The sequence below is a fragment of the Bufo bufo genome, chromosome 4 (assembly GCF_905171765.1).
Source record: "Bufo bufo chromosome 4, aBufBuf1.1, whole genome shotgun sequence".
NCBI lineage: Eukaryota > Metazoa > Chordata > Amphibia > Anura > Bufonidae > Bufo > Bufo bufo.
Genome location: NC_053392.1, coordinates 124,422,651 through 124,437,076, shown reverse-complemented (window position 1 = coordinate 124,437,076; position 14,426 = coordinate 124,422,651).

Here is a 14,426-nt window from a genome sequence, read left to right as displayed (position 1 = left end):
TCGGCGCTCAAGGCAGACTAGGAGCAGGGAGCCACCCAGCTAGTAAAGCCGCCCTGGGAATGAGGTCAAACACAGATCCTCGTTCCCAAAGCTAAGCAACAGGTCTGCGGGTAATGGGGACCGAGTGCACCTTCGGAACCCCGTTACACTGGCACAATAGAAAACGGATCCGTCTCCCATTGACTTTCATTGGAGTTCATGACGTCTTGGCTATGTTACAGATAATACAAACGGATCCCTTCATGACGGATGCATGCGGTTGTATTATTATTGCAATGGCTCAGTTTTTGCAGATCCATGACGGATCTGCCCAAAACGCGAGTGTGAAAGTAGCCTTTTTCCATGCCAAAAACAGGTGTAGAAAATGATGAATGAGACCGGCCTGCCGGCCCATCCCCTTCCTCGCCCACGCCACGCCAACAATTTTAGACCTGCGGTGAGTGGGGAGAAATCGCAGATAGCGGCGCAACAGTTGCGCCGCAATCTGCGCCTGAAATACCCCTAATATAGGCGTATTTCATTATAATAAATGACCCCCTAAGTGCATAAAACCTCTCAGCACATATATATAACATACAGTTTTTCCTGTAATATTGATGGCCTATCCTCAGTCCTCAATATCTGATCAGTGGGGTCTGACACCCGGCACCAGTGCTGCAACTGCATAAGCAGTTCTGCATTAGCTCTGGCGCCAGCTCTACAGTTCTGTCCATTGTGTGTCCAGAGCTGGTTACTGCAAGGTGCTACCCCTGAAGTGAATGGAAGCATCTATGTATGTACCAGCTCTGTCAACTACAGAATGGAAGGAGCTGTGTAGTTTTGGCACTGTGTTCAGGGACTGGAGCTAATACTGACTGGCGGGGTTGCAAGGTGTCAGACCCCCTCCGATCAGATACTGCTGGCCTATCCTGAGGTTAGGCCATCAATAAGGATTGGAAAACCCATTTAATACATCAGTAAGGGCTCTTGCACATGACTCTATGCCCTCTGGGAGATCAATGCCGCTCCGGGACATATGGCCCGCTCACGGTCGGACTGTATGTCTCGGAAGGCATACGGTCGTGTGCAAGAGGCCTAAGATGCATAATGATGAGTCTTACCTCCTTCCTCCCTGCCCTTAGTTTATTGGTATATACAGTATATGTGGGTTGAACACCAGACTAGTTGCTAGGGACACATTGCCTGACAACCATAATATGTACATGAGAGACATACAGTGCACTCAGAAAGCCTTCAGACCATTTTGGTATGATTGGTTGCTATGGGCAACTGAGCCAGTTCTACTTTACACCAGTTTGATAAATGGCCCTATTGGTGTTTACTTCTAGCATTCATTTCTAGCATTCTAGTGTGTCTTTAAAAGGTAGAACTATAATGTAAAGACTTAGGCCTCTTTCACACGGACGTCATGGATTTGGGCCGGATAGGATGCGGGTGCGTCGCGGGTAAATGCATTTTGCACGCGCGTGAGAAAAATTGGCTTGTTTGGTACCAAGACCCGGTGTTGTTTAGATTTTATTATTTTCCCTTATAACATGGTTATAAGGTATGTATGTCCTGCTCTCTCCTGCCCCTACAGTGTGCTGTCAGCAGTTTAGCATGGTCAGAACTGCTGACAGACTCCCTTTAATGTTGTATTTTGCAACATTTTGTAACATTTTGAACAGGCATTTTCCAGTCCATAAAGAGAAATAAAAAAAAGTATCACTTACCATATGGAGAGATGATAAGGGTATGGTTACACAGCATTTTTGGTCATGTGACAGGTGTCGTGCCCAAGTATTGCAGTGTAGCAGTGAAGCCATAGAAATGAATGTGGTCATACCACACCTGTTATGTTACCTGTAACCATGGCCCCAGAACCAGAATTGCAAAAAGTCCAACCCTGCTGGATTTTTTGCAATTCTGGGGTTGCGGCAAACGTGCGTGTTGCGCTGTCATGATCGCCATGTATCCTTACTTTACCCATATTGTATGAAATAAACCCTTTACATTAAAATCTGACCACTGTGTTTTTTTTTTAAATGCTGCAAAAACACCACCTAAGGCTACCGTATTTCACACGAGCTTATGAATTTTGCGGAACGGCTGCGGACCCATTCATTTCAATGGTGCCACAAAAGATGTGGACAGCACACCGTGTACTGTCCGCACCCGTAGTTCTGTTCCAAAAAAGATACAACATGTCCTATTCTTTTCTGCAATTGCGGACAAGAATAGGCATTTTCTATGGTAGCGGTGGCCATGTGCGGTCCGCAAATTGCTGAATGCACATGGGCCGGTATCCGTATTTTGCAGATCCGCAAAACACTACGGTTGTGTGAATGTAGCCTAAAATGTAGGCATGTGTAAAACTTGCCTTCTCTTTTGGGTTCCCTGCAAGTGCAAGAAAAAACTACCAAAAAACAGCATATTTGATTTTAGTTCTGGTTCTTTTTTTAAACTTTTTTTAAATTTCTTTTTTGCCAATGCAGTTTTATTGATGCAGTGTGCATCTTCCTGCAGCAGTACCAGTATGCGAAAACATATGAAATTGTCAAACAGCTCAGGGGTCTACGCATTGCATTTAAAATACATGTTAGCAAAATCCAACAGAAATCCAATCTGCTCACCCTCTGATACCATGGATCCGACAGCAGATTAGCCCCATCCAATGTTTTCTGTAAGGAAACCCAATCAAAAGGCGACTCGTGACTACTTGAAGGGGATTTGAAATGTGTGCTCAAAAAAAAAAAAAAATAATCGGTATGAACGGCAATGTGTATTCTCAGTGCAAAAATGGGATGTGGATTTCTCGCTGTTTCAGCAAGCATTTCGATGTGGAATATGTGCCAAAATTCACATGGAATTTAAACTGTGTGAACACTCCCTTATAGTTCACCTGCTGAAAATGTATTAGTAGGTCACTTACTTAGGCCTCTTGCACACAAACGTTTTTTTTTCCGTTTCCGTTCCGTTTTTGCGTTCCATATACGCACTGTATACGGAACCATTCATTTCAATGGATCCGCAAAAAAACCTGAACGTTTTTCCGTTCCGTTCAAAGATAGAATAAGTCCTATTACAAGGATCGGACTGTTCTATCAGGGGCCAGCTGTTCTGCAAAAAAAGGAATGCACACGGACATCATCCGTATTTTTTGCGGACCGTAAAATACTGAAAAAGCCATACGTTTGTGTGCAAGAGGCCTTAGGCCTCTTGCACACAAACTTATTTTCTTTCCGTGTCCGTTCCGTTTTTTTTGCGGACCGTATGCGGAGCCATTTACTTCAATGGGTCCGCAAAAAAAAACTGAAGTTACTCCGTGTGTATTCCATTTCCGTATGTCTGTATTTCCGTTCCGCAAAAAAATAGAACATGTCCTACTATTGTCCGCATTACGGACAAGGATAGTACTGTTCTATCAGGGGCCTGCTGTTCTGTAAAATACGGAATGCACACGAATGTCATCTGTATTTTTTGCGGACCGCAAAATACATACGGTCGTGTGCAAGAGGCCTTACTAGGAGCAGTCATTGCCTGACATATACGGAGGTGAATCGTTTTATTACGCTGTGCACATGTGCATTATTCTTCTCAGATTTCCCATGTATGAATGAATTCTAATATCATGATGTAACATGCAGAACAGGGATGTCGCATGTGCATCCTTGCACGGACCTTTGAAGGGCAGTGTGAGCTGGATTAAAGTGAGGGTCCGTTCTAAGATCTCTGCAGGAAGCCGGGTCTGATCACACGGGGTCTGCAGGACAGGAAGACCTGGGAATGTTTGTTTGCAGAGCCAGGAATTCCTGCACATGTTGGGAAAGGCAGGGCTCCTAACAAGATCAGCATGTGACTGTGGAGCTCCCCTGTAATGTAGACCCCCAGTACTTTACACATAGAGTGCTAGCTTTTGCTGCAGGAATATAATGTTGATTAAAATGATGTGCTAGATCTGTTTCCACTGATTTCTGTGTACACTATTACATATGCATGTTAGTTTATGATCGGTGTGCACCATACACATGCTGTGCGCGATGCAGATACCCTCGCTACATTAAATGCTTTCTATCTCCATGGAGGAGGAATCATTTTGACTACTCATCTACAGATACTTTTTATCTGGAAATACTAAAAGGTGCAGATGACTATTCCAAGCAGTCAGAAGTTGATCTGTATCAAATCTAATATGATCAGATATGAGGCCATAGGTACATAACTCATGTCTCCAGAGACACATTCCATGGAATTGAACTTATACCACTTCATAAAAAAATCCACTCAAAAACTGAACATTTCTACGCAGCTCAGGGTCTAAAAGAGGCTGCACTGATCACAGTGAAGGCTCGGTTCTGAGTCTCCTTTGCAAATCCCACCAGTTGTTCATCCCATCAAAATGATGAACAGGACAACATAACCTTTTCGGGTTTGTTATAGCGGAAATTACATGTGCCAAATTTGCCTATCTAAATAAAGTTGGTGCATTCTGAAGAGCCAGTGCCATAGTTAGCACAGGTAAAGGGGTGGTTGCCCTGGGCCCACCTGCATGGTGGGGCCCACCAGGGGTGAAGTTGCCTCTGCAGGACACTAATAAAGCTTCCCTGACCTACGGTTTTCCATCCAGGATGCAGGGCCATGCACTGGACATCAGCTGTGCAAAAATGACTGTCTAGAGGGCATGAATACTATCTAAGGAGCACAGCGGTGGGCATTAATACTTTGGAGGGGAGGAACAAAATAGGCAGTATTACTGTGTGAACACTGAGAAGATCAATATTACTCTGTGTAGTACAAAAGATGGAACTGCTACTGTGTGGTGCAATATAACAGTCTGCCGCACAATATGGGGCACTATGTAACTTGCGTTTTATTTTTGGGGCACCATTGTTTTAAGGGTGCTGTCTATGTGTCACTATTTTTGCGGAGTAATTATAGTTATAACACCATTATGTCTGAAGCACAGTATTTGGGGGCCACAGAGCAGGTACAGCAATAGGGGTGGATTGGGGTGAAACAAGAACAGAACTGGGGGTATCAGCATGATGGGGAGATTGAGTAGGTTGGGGAAATGCAGGGAGGATGCTTGAAAAAGTAGTAAAAAGATGTCTGAAGAGACAAGTCATGGCTGGAAGAAGTCATCATTGTGGTCCGGGTCTGATGGACAATACATGAAAATGAATGACTCCAATCAGAGGAGGCATCAACTGTAATTCATTAGATATACAATCTGAAGAGCACACGTGTAGAACCAGTATCTACCATTATATGGCTACTCTATGGGGGTAATACTGGTCTTTGTACACTGTTTTGTTTGATAATCAATGGAGGTAATATTCTACCATGGAGACATTTTTATGCTAAATTTATATTCAATTTAGGGCATTCTTAGGTTTCTGTGTTACCTTTACTTTAGGCTAGCACTCTGGTGGGGCTGCATTATTTTTGTGACTCTGTAACATCTAAATGTTGTGTGTTTTTAAGGGTTTTTAAATAATGTGTAGTTTCTGCCTTTTTCTCTGTATCAATAAAGATGTGTAGATTTTTACTTCATAATTTTGGATGTGCACAGGCCTATGTTGTATCTTCTTTTCTTTGTAGTTCATTAATTTATTATCTCATACCAGTGTTAAAAAGAAATGTGCTCGAGTAAGGTGCAGGGGCTCTTAATAAGTTTGGTGCATCTTCTGGCAGTTCATTCATGAGGAAAGCAAATCTACAGGGAGTGCAGAATTATTAGGCAAGTTGTATTTTTGAGGATTAATTTTATTATTGAACAACAACCATGTTCTCAATGAACCCAAAAAAACTCATTAATATCAAAGCTGAATATTTTTGGAAGTAGTTTTTAGTTTGTTTTTAGTTTTAGCTATTTTAGGGGGATATCTGTGTGTGCAGGTGACTATTACTGTGCATAATTATTAGGCAACTTAACAAAAAACAAAAATATACCCATTTCAATTATTTATTTTTACCAGTGAAACCAATATAACATCTCAACATTCACAAATATACATTTCTGACATTCAAAAACAAAATAAAAACAAATCAGTAACCAATATAACCACCTTTCTTTGCAAGGACACTCAAAAGCCTGCCATCCATGGATTCTGTCAGTGTTTTGATCTGTTCACCATCAACATTGCGTGCAGCAGCAACCACAGCCTCCCAGACACTGTTCAGAGAGGTGTACTGTTTTCCCTCCTTGTAAATCTCACATTTGATGATGGACCACAGGTTCTCAATGGGGTTCAGATCAGGTGAACAAGGAGGCCATGTCATTAGATTTTCTTCTTTTATACCCTTTCTTGCCAGCCACGCTGTGGAGTACTTGGACGCGTGTGATGGAGCATTGTCCTGCATGAAAATCATGTTTTTCTTGAAGGATGCAGACTTCTTCCTGTACCACTGCTTGAAGAAGGTGTCTTCCAGAAACTGGCAGTAGGACTGGGAGTTGAGCTTGACTCCATCCTCAACCCGAAAAGGCCCCACAAGCTCATCTTTGATGATACCAGCCCAAACCAGTACTCCACCTCCACCTTGCTGGCATCTGAGTCGGACTGGAGCTCTCTGCCCTTTACCAATCCAGCCACGGGCCCATCCATCTGGCCCATCAAGACTCACTCTCATTTCATCAGTCCATAAAACCTTAGAAAAATCAGTCTTGAGATATTTCTTGGCCCAGTCTTGACGTTTCAGCTTGTGTGTCTTGTTCAGTGGTGGTCGTCTTTCAGCCTTTCTTACCTTGGCCATGTCTCTGAGTATTGCACACCTTGTGCTTTTGGGCACTCCAGTGATGTTGCAGCTCTGAAATATGGCCAAACTGGTGGCAAGTGGCATCTTGGCAGCTGCACGCTTGACTTTTCTCAGTTCATGGGCAGTTATTTTGCGCCTTGGTTTTTCCACACGCTTCTTGCGACCCTGTTGACTATTTTGAATGAAACGCTTGATTGTTCGATGATCACGCTTCAGAAGCTTTGCAATTTTAAGAGTGCTGCATCCCTCTGCAAGATATCTCACTATTTTTGACTTTTCTGAGCCTGTCAAGTCCTTCTTTTGACCCATTTTGCCAAAGGAAAGGAAGTTGCCTAATAATTATGCACACCTAATATAGGGTGTTGATGTCATTAGACCACACCCCTTCTCATTACAGAGATGCACATCACCTAATATGCTTAATTGGTAGTAGGCTTTCGAGCCTATACAGCTTGGAGTAAGACAACATGCATAAAGAGGATGATGTTGTCAAAATACTCATTTGCCTAATAATTCTGCACGCAGTGTACACCAGCTATCCCAGGTGGACTTCAATCCGAATTTCAGGGAAAATTTGATTCGCCGCGAAATGGCAGTCAAAATTTAAAAAATCATACTCGCATCCATTTGAGCATGAAGAGGCTGTCGCGGCCATCTTGCTTGAAGATCCCGCGCAAAATCTCATGCGTGGTGACATATGACGTCACCACACCGACAACAGTGATGACATCATCACGCACTGTGTGAGATTTCGTGCTGGATTTTCAAGCAAGATGGCCGCAGCGGCCTCTTTGTGCTCAAATGGATAAGGTAAGTACAATAAAAAAAATTGTTTAGCTGATCAACCCCTGAAAGGCCTTAAAATCCGTCACAGATGCCACGATCAGCAATGAACGCAGCATCTGAGGGGTTCAATGACGTCTGCTGCTTACAAAGAAATGTGCTTCGTGGAAAAGTAATTCATTACAAAGCAAATGTTTTTGTATAATTCGGCAAAGCAGCCGAATTACATTTTTAACAGCTCCACTCATCTCTATCAGCTATGACTTAGGCCTCCTGCACACGAATGTGTGGGCCCCGCGGTCGCGCTGCGGGCCGCAATGCACGAACACCGTCCGTGGGGCAGACGCAGCGGATCGCGGATCCATTCACTTTAATGGGACCGCGATCCTGCCGTTCCGCAAAAAGATAGGGCATGTTCTAGTAGTGCTCCCGTAGGGTTCCATTCCGTGCTTCCGTCCCGCACCATTCCGCATCTCCGCATTTGCGGACCAATTGAAGTGAATGGGTCCGCATCTGTGATGCGGAATGCCCACGGAACGGCACCCGTGTATTGCGGATCCGCAAATGCGGTCCGCAATACGGCAAAGAGGCGCACAAATTCGTGTGCGGATGGCCTAAGACTGGAGTGTCAGAGCTCTTAATAAACGTGGTGCATTTTCACCTGTCAGGAAACTAAAGGGAACTTGTCACTAGGTTTGGGGACACCAAACCATCCAACCGGCATGTCTTTATGCAGCTTTCCAGAGTTACATGTGTAATGAACAGGCTCTTCTTTGAGTAGATGTAGATCTGTGCCTTTTCTTTTAACTTTCTAAACATGGTGATTGATAAGAATATTCACAAATGTTTGCTATAATGTTGCATGTGATCAAAGTGACTCTTTTACACCAAAACCTGGTTTAAATGGCTTTGTTAGGGCTCATGCACACGACTGTGTGCCGACCATGCCTGTGCTGCGGAGCGCAAATTGCATCCGCAATGCACAGGCGCTGACCATGTGCTCGGCGTCTGCAGACGCGGACCCATTCACTTGATTGGAGTCCACGATCTGCATCCGACGGTCCGCACAGCATGCACTACTTTTTTGCAGTGTGGCGGCATGGACAGAATACCCAGCTTTTGATCTGTGCCTCTGTTCCGCAATGTATCTTCCGGATTGCGGACCCATTCAAGTGAATGGGTCCGCATCCGTGATAAGGTGTGCACACGACCCTCTGGTTGCGGGCTTTAGTGGGATATGCACTTTATGCCAGTTAAAGCATATCTCCCAACATTTTTAGAGGGGCATTTATGGTCCATTGGCGGAAAGATCAATTTTCCATGAATATTTATTGAATACGTTTTTATTAATATATTAGCTCAGAAATAATCTGAATATGTGCATTTTTAGGGTCCATTCACACGTCCGTTTTTTCTTTCCTGATCTGTTCCGTTTTTTGCGGAACAGATCTGGACCAGATCTGGACCCATTCATTTTCAATGGGTCCTGGAAAAAATCGGACAGCACAATGTGTGCTGTCCGTTTCCGTTGTTCCGTTCCGCATGTCCGTTTAAATATAAAACATGTCCTATTCTTTTCCGCAAAATTCGGATCCTGGTACAATACAAAGTCAATGGATCCGCAAAAAACGGAAGACATTCGGATGTCATTACGTATGTCATCCGTTTTATGCGGATTCCGTTCCTGGAAATTACATTTTAATTTTTTATTTTTTTTTTATATATTTTTTTTTTCAAAGAAATCCAAACAACTTTATTTGCTTATTGAAATTTATACATGTTTCCGTTTTTTGCGGATCCGCAAAAAAAGGATGACATATGGAAACATTTTCAGGAACAACGGATCTGCAAAAAACGGACCGAAAATCGGGATATAGAAAAATACTGACGTGTGAATGTAGCCTTAAGGTTCAAATTGCACCAAATAATGATATATAAATTTGGGTGTAATATATACATAGGAACCAGAAGAAAGCTACTACCCAAATAAATAAAAAATAGGACATTTCAGTAGCAAACAGGGATAAATGGACTGGGATAGTCCCTGAGAAAGAGGGACACGTGGGAGATATGGATAAAGGGATCTATATATTTATTGGTAACTTTGTCCAATCAATGAAGGGAGTTTTCATTCTGATTTCCATGGCTACGTCCAGTGCCATGTATACAGTTTCTCCACTAGTCTATGCTAGATATATGAACATAAAAATGCATTATATCACGTGTGCGAAACCTAGGGAGCTTTCAGATAAAAAGAAAGCAATCACTGTAGAAATACCCACGTCTTTGTGGCATGGCAACCAGAGGGAAAACACTGCTGTTTACATTGCTTCCCTGCATTTAGTGAACGGGAAGATGATGCACATTACAGATAAGGCTCAGATTGCAAAGTTCTTTCTTCTTATGTCATTATGACTAGACAGCTTAGAAGTTAAGCAGTACGTATTTCATTTGACGGATTTTTATGATGTATTTTTTACCATGCAGAATTATAGATCTATAGAAACTTCTGACAATTCCGAAGGAGATTTAGGCCTCATGCACACGGGCATGTCCGTATTGCAGTCCACAAACCACGGATCCACAAAACACGGACACTTTCATTGTGCATTCTGCATTTTGCTCACTCCCATTACTAGAAATGACTATCCTTGTCCGCAATACGGACGAGAATACGACGTTCTATAATTTGCATAACGAACACACGGATGACATGCATATGCTGTCTGGTTTTATTTTGCGGACCCATAGAAAGGAATGGGTTCATGTGCAATCCGCAAAAAATGTGGATCGGACACGGATGCAAAATATGGTCGAGTGCATTAGGCCTTACTGTCAAAAATGTGCCAACAAATGGAGTAAATGTCAGGTACCAAACGTTTTACGTGGTATGCTTTAGACACGTTGTACATCTGAACAGCCTTAAGAAGGGCCTAGAAATAGCACAGCTACAGCATGCACAATTGTGGTGCGAAATATTGGTGTACACCAGCCATGAGTTGGCACACTGATGAAAACGGTGGGTAGCAAAACATGTCAAATTTATGATACCATATCTGATAAAAATTTGGCACAATTTGCACCATTCCCAGCGATATTATAAAACGCATGTATTCTACAAGAGTATTCATAAAGCTCCCCAATAATCCCAGCAACATTAAAGGGGTTGTATGCAGGAATTAAATTCCTGGAAAAGGTGCCAGGTTGGGTTAAAAAAAAAAAAAAAAAAGATTATTACTTCATTGACCAATCCCCTGCCATTGCCGTTCCAGCACTGCTCTGGTCCCACCTACTCTCCACTTCCTGGTTGTGGCTTGACACAGGAAATGACTGGAAATGTCTGCTCAGCCAATCATTGGATGAGGCGGGTCACCACTGTTAGGTGATTGGCTGAGCAAACATTTCCAGCCATTTTTTGTATGTTGAGCTAGACAAGGAGATCATTGGTGATTGGAGCAGCAAAGGAATGGCAGTGGCAGAGACTGATGAGGTGAGTGATTTTATTTTTTTATTTCTAACCATTCTTAGCCCTTTTTTCAAAAATTTGGTCCCCTGGACAATTCCTTTAAGGGGTCATGAGAGTACCAGTGTCTTTTTCAACATCACATATTGAAGAAAACAGCCCCAGTATTTTACAATACCAGAAGGTTTACCAACCCACATATGAAGCAGCCCAAGTTTCTCTAGATGACATCTATATACACCCATGATCTGTATGACACACATACGTAGAATATATCCAGCCGCTCGCAGCCATCTCCCCTCCCTGCAGCACTGCTCTGTGTATATCACGTTTCATTTTAATAAAATCTATTTAGCCTTCCAAGGCACATCTGGAGTTCTAGGTTTGTGGGTTTATAGTGAGGTGAAGACTGCAGATAACCCCTGGGTGACACCACTTCAAGACATTAACCCTTTCTATATAAGGACCATGTGAATCTCTGAAGGAGCCAGAGGAAGTTAGATAAGATGCAACTGAATAGTTCATCACTTATTCTGAATCACAGCTAACATGAAAAAATATTCTAATATATTATTCAATGTATAGAAAATATTGGCATCTGTAAAATCATGCAAATAATTAAACTTTAAGAAGAGTGGTAGCTAGGGAGACTTGTTGATGCCGCCTCCTTCCTTGCATAACCCTCCAGCTAAACCCCTGCTGTAAGGCTTTTTATTCCATTGAAAATCTAAAGAAAAGTCATAAAGTTCCCATGTGTCCACATTGTGCTTACATGCAACCATCTACTTTCATTGTAACAGCTGACTGACTGTCAGACCAAAAGGTAGACCACCAGGGTTCTTCAGGGTCCAGGGGACAGTACTTTCTCATGCAGTCACCTGGTGACTATGGTCTAATTAAGAGGACCCAGTGTAAACAGGAGCCTAAAATCAAGCACAACGCTGTGCAATCTCCACAAAAACTGGTAGCAGTACAAGATATACAGAAGTCTTAGGTCACTCTAAATGTGACACGGTCGTACTATGCTACCTTTGCCGGAAGTCATATTGTAAGATGTCTGATCTGCTATGAACTGTGAGGGCTATTATTGGAGGTGAACGCCTTTACACTGCAGCGGTGGCCGTAACCCCTGGATATGAGCAGTTTATATTGTGATGGAAAAATGAATCCAGCCAGCAAACGAGACAATATGGACAATCACAATACATTAGTAAGTGCCTTGTATTAACTTTCTCGACATGATAAATGCTATTTGCTGAAGTGAGACGACCCCTTTAAAAGACTTTCACGTTTTTCCACTTTTTAAGAGATTGCGCCAATTGCCAAGCTTTGTATCTCATGATAGACTGTTATGCTAGGGCTACACGGCAACATTTGTTACTCTACTTCTTGTCACAGAAAAGTCGCGGAACAATTTTTATAATGATAGTCAATGGTTTCGCACTGCGGCAATCTGCGACTGCAACACAACAGTCGCAAAAAAACCCCACATGTGATCGCCCTATATGGAATACATTTCAAGCTATGCAAAGATCAAGCTTGACATTTGGCACCCAAATCTAGGAGGGAATTATTTATACCAGCTGTACACTGGAGTGATACATATTTTATGAGGGTTGGACAAGCCGAACATCACACATCTGTCTCTCTGTGGGTACTCGTACACTGGGCGGCACACCAAGGTGCCAAATGTTATCTAAACTTTTGCAGGCATCTACACTTATGATATAATAGTCTTTCAAAAGGTAATTAACAATCTAAATCCACTGGGTGTGGGTGATTTTCAATAATTCCCAGAGCTTGGGATCAAAAGGTCCCCACCCAAGAATTTCAAGCAAAGTCTCATGGACTTCCAGAATAACACCAATCCTCACTCGCTTTCCACCATGACTGTGACCCTGTGCACAAAGTAAGCTCTATAAGGACTATACGATCTGTAAGGTTTGATAAATTTTGCAGTGAAGAAACTCAAGTGGCTTCACAGAGCCCTGACCTCAACCCCATCAAACGTTTTTGGGATGAATTGGAATGCTGACTGAGGGCCACACCTTCTCATCAACATCCAACATCTATACCAGGCATGGCCAACCTGAGGCTCTCCAGCTGTTGCAAAACTACAACTCCCACCATGCCTTGCTAGAGGCTGATAGTTGTAGGTAGCCTGGGCATGCTGGGGGTTGTAGTTTTGCAACAGCTGGAGAGCCTCAGGTTGGCCATCCCTGATCTATACCTTTACGGCTGAAGAGAACCTGACACTTCCTCTCACGTGTCTTCTTTAGTAACTACTTTAATTCCTCTTAAATTAATTAGTTCTGCTAGAAGTTCTAAATGATCTTCTAGCAGTTTGCAATGAAGGTCCAGATGAGTGTTACGTGTTAGTGGTGTGTCCCTGTACTGTCTGACATTATCCAATCTGTGCTGCCAGTGTCAGACTGTGTGGGATACACCCCCAACTGGTAACACCTATCTGGACCTTCACTGCAAACTGCCAGCAATTCATTCATAACGTTTAGCAGGAATAACAGAAGAATGGCACATCCTAGAGTCAAAAGAAGAAATGCTCCAGAATTGGTATTGCATGGGACATACAAATAGTTACTAAAACAGACACATAGGAAAGGTGACAGGTCCTCTCTAATAGAGACAAATTCCACCAGACATGCCTGAAACTGTGCCTTGGGGGCAGTGCTTGAGGGTGATTTTAGAGACAGAAGTGACGCCTAACTGTTAGCAAGAAGGTACAGTAATTATGTGGTAGATACAGAAGGTTATTGAGGGAAGAATCTGGAGCCTGCGCGCGGCACAACTTAGTTTTAATTAAAAATGTCATGGTCAATGAAGATAATATTAATGATTGAGATTAAAAGCTAAGTTTTATAAGGAAATATAAAACATATGTTAAAAGAAGGCAAACAGTAGTCTATGACTAAATGTAAATAATTAAAGGCAAAAAACAACTCATGTGCAAAGCAGTAGGCCATAAAATAGGAACAGGGCCTTCAAGTACTGATGCATGCAGGATATAAATGTCTTCTGTCCACAAATGAGACTACCACTGTGCATTTTGCTCTAAGCGTTTAGACTACCCTGTCTGGGCCTGCACCCATATTTGGCAGGGGATGTATAAAATTGTCAAATTCAATTGGCAACGGGTGACTCACAGAAGCATCTCATGGTGTAGAAGGTGCAAAATCTAGTAGAGCAGCAAAAAGTGAATCAACCTCAAAGCCTGGCGAAGAGGATTGAAGAGGCAGCGCTGAAGGTGGTGGGGGATAAAATAGGTGAGTAAACAGTCTTTTATTATTTTATCACAATTGTTGGCTTGGGGAAATTTCCTTAATGCGAGACAACCATATTAAATGGGTTGTCTCACCGTAGCAACTTATCATAGGATAGTGGATAAGTGTCTGATCAGTGGTGGTCCAACTGGTGGGACCTGCACTGG